The sequence below is a fragment of the Ricinus communis genome, chromosome 7, assembly GCF_019578655.1.
Source record: "Ricinus communis isolate WT05 ecotype wild-type chromosome 7, ASM1957865v1, whole genome shotgun sequence".
NCBI classification, from domain to species: Eukaryota; Viridiplantae; Streptophyta; class Magnoliopsida; order Malpighiales; family Euphorbiaceae; genus Ricinus; species Ricinus communis.
This window is the reverse complement of record NC_063262.1, coordinates 15808530-15815132: the sequence shown is the minus strand read 5'-3', so window position 1 is coordinate 15815132 and position 6603 is coordinate 15808530. Positions and strand designations below refer to the sequence as shown.

Sequence of the window (6603 nt, the reverse complement as noted above, 5' to 3'; positions counted from 1 at the left end):
ATCAGAAGATATAGTAGAATTAGATGGAAAACTAATAGAAGATGAAGCAAACATACCTCCCGTGATCTGATTCGCCTTTGTAATGCGGGCCACTACAAAACTCGCAGCCCAACGTCACGCGTGAACCCAAGATCTGAGGTTGGTCGATCTTCTTGGCTAGAAGCTCCACTTGAGCTGCCAAGGCTGCTGTAGAGTCCACTTAGTTGACCACTCCTTGTCTTCCTGGTCGGCTCCTAGAGGATTGCCACTGATAGTTGTTCATGGCCATTTCCTCTATCAAGTTCTGAGCTTACTTGGGCATCTTACTATTTAGCGCCCCACCTGCTGTAGCATCCACCATCTGCCTTGTTGCGAGGTTCAACCCGCTGTAGAAGGTCTGAACCTGCATCCACACTGGCAATCCGTGATGTGGGCAGCATCTCAAAAGATCTTTAAATCTCTCCCATGCATCGTACATGCTTTCATCATCAAACTGCACAAAAGAAGATATGTCATTTCTAAGTTTAGCAGTTTTAGTGGGAGGAAAATACTTATATAAAAATTTTTCGGCCAACGCCTTCCAGGTAGTGATCGTCTGTTGTGGAAGAGATTGCAACCATCTCTTTGCTCTATCCCTCAAGGAAAATGGAAACAATCTCAGCCGAATGGCATCATCGGTTGTTCCATTTATTTTGAATGTGTCACAAATCTCCAAAAAGTTGGAGATATGTGCATTGGGATCCTCGCTGGGCAATCCTCCAAACTGCACGCTTTGTTGGATCATCTGGATAACATTGGCCTTTATCTCAAAATTGTTGGCCGCTACAGCAGGTCTGACTATACTAGTTTTCGTCCCATCCAAAGATGGTCGAGCAAACTCGTACATCGTCCTCTGATCCTCATCGGCGTGGGGGTCATGGTTTTCCATCGTGTCTAGTCTATCCACAGGTACCTCAACCTCAATCTCCTCCTCTTCTAATTGCAACCTCTTCCTTAAGAGTCTGAGGGATCGTTCTGGATCAGATAGAGGCTCTATAAGATTCGAGTTTGAGCTCCTGGTCATAAACTACCTGAAACCGAAAGTCCACACAACCACCGATCAACAAAAATAATATAATAATAAATAATAATAAAATTAAAGAATAAATGAATAAAATAAATAATGACTAAATTAACACAAAAATAATTCACTCTAGTTCAATTCTGACTCCCCGGCAACGGCGCCAAAAACTTGATGGGCTCTTTATGCAACCTACACCTAAGGCAGTGAACCTACCGATGCAGCCTAGCACTAGTGAGTATCAAGGTCGTATCCCTGGAGATCGGGTGAACCTAGAGTTACTACTGCTTCCTATGTTATCTAGTCTGAAATAGGGTGTGAAAGTTCTAACATACCAGCTAATGGTTATGAGTGCAATTAAGTAAATGAAGGACAACAATAGACAATTAAAAGACAATTGTAAAGAGAGAAATAAATCCAAAAGGGAGCCTAAGTGATGGAATTCTAAAGATGAATTTTATGGATTGCCGATCTTGCTTACCCGTGCCTAAATCCTGAATTGAATCCCGGTTCCTCTCTCGAGCTTACCGGATTCCTAAACCTGCACTAACCTAATGGAATCTCTTCCTATCAGATTACTACAAATTAGCATTAAGTATGATTTAAGACTATTAAGAGTTGTTAGTTCTTAATCCGGCGAGTAAATCAACCTCATCTCTAAGTGTTAACTACCAGTCCTTACTATTCAAAATCCAGTTGTAACAAGCATTTCTCAATGTCAAGAAACAACCTAATAAACAATTAATCCAACGTCTCAAATTAACTGCATCAAACTTTTATTATTGAATAGCAAGAAGATTGCAAGAATGACAATTATAAAAAACTAACAATTAAGCATAATCCATCAACAAAGGTGAACCCTAATGGATTCAAAAGATCTAGTACGCTCATGTTCATAGTCAAAGCAATTAAAGAACAAAATAAGGAAAAACAAATTAAAGGTATGTACACCCTTCTCTTTCAAGCTAAATGAGAAACCCTAAATTTGCAAATTCAAAATCTCAAACCCTAGTTGCCTCTTGAATGCTCCCAAAGTTTGTCTTGATCTTCAATTCGATGTTGGAATAAGTGGAATCCCCCCTTCAATTGATGAAAATTGATCTCTCCAGGTCTACAATTGAGGTATAGGAAATATTTGATTAAGTGTGTGTCTTGGAATTGAGTCCAAAAATCGTCCTCTTCAATTAGAATTCAAAATCGCCTATATAGTTGATTCAGCACGGCCGGAGTCCAGGCTGTGATGATTCAGCACGACCGGAGTCCAGGCTGTGCTGAATCTGTGGAGTCTGTTATGCTAAGCCACCACAGGCCGTGCCCAAGCCGGTGCTGATCCACCACAGGCCGTGCTGGAGGCCGTGGTGGCTACGGAAGTCGTGCTGAAATGGCACAATTGGGGATAGCCTCTTGATAATTCAGCACGGCCGGAGTCCAGGCCGTGCTCAACCCTCGGGGTGCTTGTTCTCGACCAATTTGATGGATTTTGCTCCGTAATCACACGTATTTCCCTCGATTACTGATGGTGTCCTTCAAAAATGACCTGAAACGAAAAGGGAAACAAAAGACAGGTGATTCTAGCATAAAACGGGATAATCATGCATAAAAATGTGAACAATCGGGCATGAAAACATGTGTAGTATGATGCTTATCAGTTTCTCTCTTTGCAATTGTCTTTTGATTGTTCGTTGTCCTTCATTTACTTAATTGCACTCATAACCATTAGCTGGTATGTTAGAACTTTCACACCCTATTTCAGACTAGATAACATAGCAAGCAGTAGTAACTCTAGGTTCACCCGATCTCTAGGGATACGACCTTGATACTCACTAGTGCTAGGCTGCATCGGTAGGTTCACTGCCTTAGGTGTAGGTTGTATAAAGAGCCCATCAATCGTCCTCTGATCATCATCGGCCTGGGGGTTGAGGTTCTCCATCGCGTCAGCTCCTTGAACCTGAACTGTAACTCCGTCCTCCTCAACTGCCTGCAAACGTCGTCTCAATAATCTGAGAGAGCGCTCCGGGTCAGATAAGGGTGCTATGGAATCAGGGTTAGAGCTCCTGGTCATAAACTACTTGAAACCGACAACCAAACAACCACCAATCAACAAAAATAAAATAAAATAAAAAATAAAGAATAAATAAATAATGACTAAATTAACACAAAAACAATTCACTCTAGTTCACCGTTAAAGTCCCTGGCAACGGCGCCAAAAACTTGATGGGCTTATGCAACCTACACCTAAGGCAGTGAACCTATCGATGCGGTCTAGCACTAGTGAGTATCAAGGTCGTATGCCTGGAGATCGGGTAAACCTAAAGTTACTACTGTTCGTTATGTTATTTAGTCTGAAATAAGGTGTGTGAAGTCTAAATTAATTAACTAATGCTTATGAATGCAAATAAAGGAACAACAGCAATTGTTAATCGAAAGACAACCGTAACAAAGAAGCAAACCCAAAGGGGACCTAAGTGATGGAATTCTAAGGTTGACTTTATAAATTGCCAATCTTACTACCCGTGCCTAAATCCTGAATCGAACTCCGCTCCTCTCTAGAGCTCACTGAGTTCCTAAATCTACAATAACCTAATGGAATCTTTTCCTATCAGATTACTACAGATTAGCATTAAGCGTGATTTAGAACTATTAAGAATTGTTAATTCTTAATCCGGCGAGTGAATTAACCTTATCTCTAAGTGTTAACTGCCAGTTCTTACTATTTAATTTCCAGTTGTAAAAAGCATTTCTCAATGTCAAGAAACAACCCAAAAGACAATTAATTTAACGTCTCAAATTAATTGAATCAAATTTTATTACTAAACAGTAAGAAGATTAAAAAGTGGCAGATAAAAATCCAATATTTAAACACAAACCATCAACAAAGATGAACCCCAATGGGTTCGGCAGTCCTAGCTACTCATAATGAAAGAAAAAAAAAACAAAAGGAAATAAATAACAAAAAAGAAAATGGAACATATAACCGCTCTTCTATCGATCGGAGTGGGAATGTCGCAAGTGCCAATTCTGAAACTAGCCTCAAGTATGGATCTCGGATGTCTCGGTCAATCATCTAGAAACTTCAATCTTTGCTTGAATCCTCCAAATCAATCCTTTAAACTGACATTGGTCTCCCAAAATGTCAAGAACAGAGGTGCAGAAGTGAGGGGTCGCGCGCGTAGAGAAGTCTAGAAATCATAAGTGGAACCCTGTCTCATTTTACGTGCGCCTACTTATAGGCAGAAGTGCCCTAGCCTGTGCCATGGCCCGTGCAAATATGCACGGCCCATGCAATGGGGAAGGGAGGCCGTGCAACGGGCTGTGCAAATGTGCATGGCCGTGCAATTGCCCGTGCGAAGGCCTTGAATTGCGCGCTTATCAAGGAATCGACTCCGACAAACATCTAATATGCGTAAATAATCCATATAGCTTGGTTTCTGCCCAAAAATCAATCAATTTCCCATCAATGAGTCTGAAATCCTGAAAAACTCATAAACATACCAAAGTGCGATCAAACAGGAATAAATATGACTTAAATACATGAATAAACGACTGATAAACAATCAATAAATATGCATAGAATCATCTTCATCATAATTCTTAATCCGACTAGTTAATTATCCTTATCTCTAAGTGATTATTAACCAGTTCTAACTATTCAAAATTCCAATTGCCAAATGGACTTCTCAATCTCATAAAGCAATCTAAACACCACAATTCACAACATCTCATGAATAATGCATTATCTTATTAATACTGAAAGCAAGAAGAATACAAAACTAACTTAAACAATCCAACAATATAATATTAAGCCAACATAGTAAAGAAATCTCAATGGATTTAATCAATCTAGCTAAACATGTTCATGTTTAAAATAACTAGGAAATCAATTGCAATGGAAGAATAATGAAAATGAAACATGTACATCCTTTTCTCTCAAATTGGAAGAACAGCTCCAAATCTAGATCTACACTACGATTAATCTCCCAAATTGCCTCTTGAATTGCTCCACTACTGTTTTGCATTTGGAACCTTGCGATTCCGGGATTCTTTCTCTCTACAACTCTCTCCCGAACTCAGCACTATGCAAAAACCAAACCAGCCGCCAGAGCTCTCTCTCACTCCTTGCTTTGCTAACCCTAAAAAGACAGTTTTCCTTATATAATTGTCTCAGCACGGCCGTGGTCAAGGCCGTGCTGGTCAACACGGCCGGAGTCCAGGCCGTGCTGAACATTCGGATCTCAACAATTAGTGTTTCTTCATGGTCATGCCCCCGCCGGTGCTGAGCCACCACGGGCAGTGCTAGAGGCCGTGGTGGCTACAGAAACCATGCCCAAAGTGCCATGTTTTGAAAACCAAAAGCTCATGGTTGGTCACGGCTAGAGTCCAGGCAGTGGTGATCAGCACAGCCTTGACCTAGGCCGTGCTCAATGTTTGCACTGCGAGCTCTTGTCCGATCTTGATGAATTCCCTTATGTTTTCGCATGTATTGATCTATAATTGCTCAAATACTGATGATGGTCCTATAAATTCTCCTGAAATGCAAAAGAACATAAAACACGGGTGATCTTGGAATAAATGCATAATAATTGCTAAGAAAATACGCAATAATATGCAAGCAAATATGTGTAAAACTATGCATATCAAATCACCCCACACTTAAGCTATTGCTTGTCCTCAAGCAATTAACAACTCTCCTTACAAAACTGCAGTCAGCAATTCCTTACAGTTTATGCCCCTAGTCCACAACAGATACTATTCAACACATCTCAAAGGATACTCAATCATAAATCAAGTTACAAATCATTAACAGAGAATGTAAATAATATTAATGCATGAGTAACTTAAATGACAACTCAACACAAACATCATGAACCAATGCCTCACAGGGATCACTCAAGTTGCTCAAAGTGTATATTAGGTGAATAACAAATCCCTTAAAGCAAATGCACAAGACCCGCTCACCATAAGCTTGCTCATAAATCATATCTTCGCTATTGTGAATAAGTAAATACCAAAATCAAAGGGTCTTTACCAAGGTTGAAATGGGGCTAAGGTAAAGGTACGGAGATTTGGATAGAAGTGTGAAAGTGCTGGAATTCGTGTGATAAACAATAGTATATGCTCAAAGGATTAAATGCCTAAGATCACAAAAAGAATCATTCACTAAAATCCCTACTTCATAGAATAACGCTCGCAAATGCTCTAAATCCAATAAAAAGATAAATAATTAAAGAGATTTGTTTATTATATATTCTTTTTTTTTCTTCTTCTTCTTTTTTTCTCTTTTTTTTTTTATAATAATGTACTAGCAGCTTATTAGCGACCACTGCATACAACTCGAATAAACATAAAGAATAACAAATACAAATTGGATCAAAGGGAGCATTTAAAATATCAAAAAGATTTAGTGAATTTACCAACATAGCAACTAGCATTTTAATCCCACATAAAGTTGAATAAATCACAAAAAGAAATTCCAGCATAAGGGTAAAGGAAAGATAAATGTAAAGAATGGTATAATTGAAGTGTATAGGTGTAAATTATGAAGAAAAGGTTAAGGCTCAAAAACT

General features: G+C 39.3%; 1 non-coding gene across 1 annotated transcript; it reads left to right on the top strand.

The window, feature by feature from the left end:
- The first annotated feature begins 398 nt into the window (after positions 1-398).
- LOC125370755 lies at positions 399-505 on the top strand. The gene has a single exon (XR_007216858.1). It is a non-coding gene; the product is annotated as a small nucleolar RNA R71 (small nucleolar RNA).
- Positions 506-6603: the final 6098 nt, after the last annotated feature.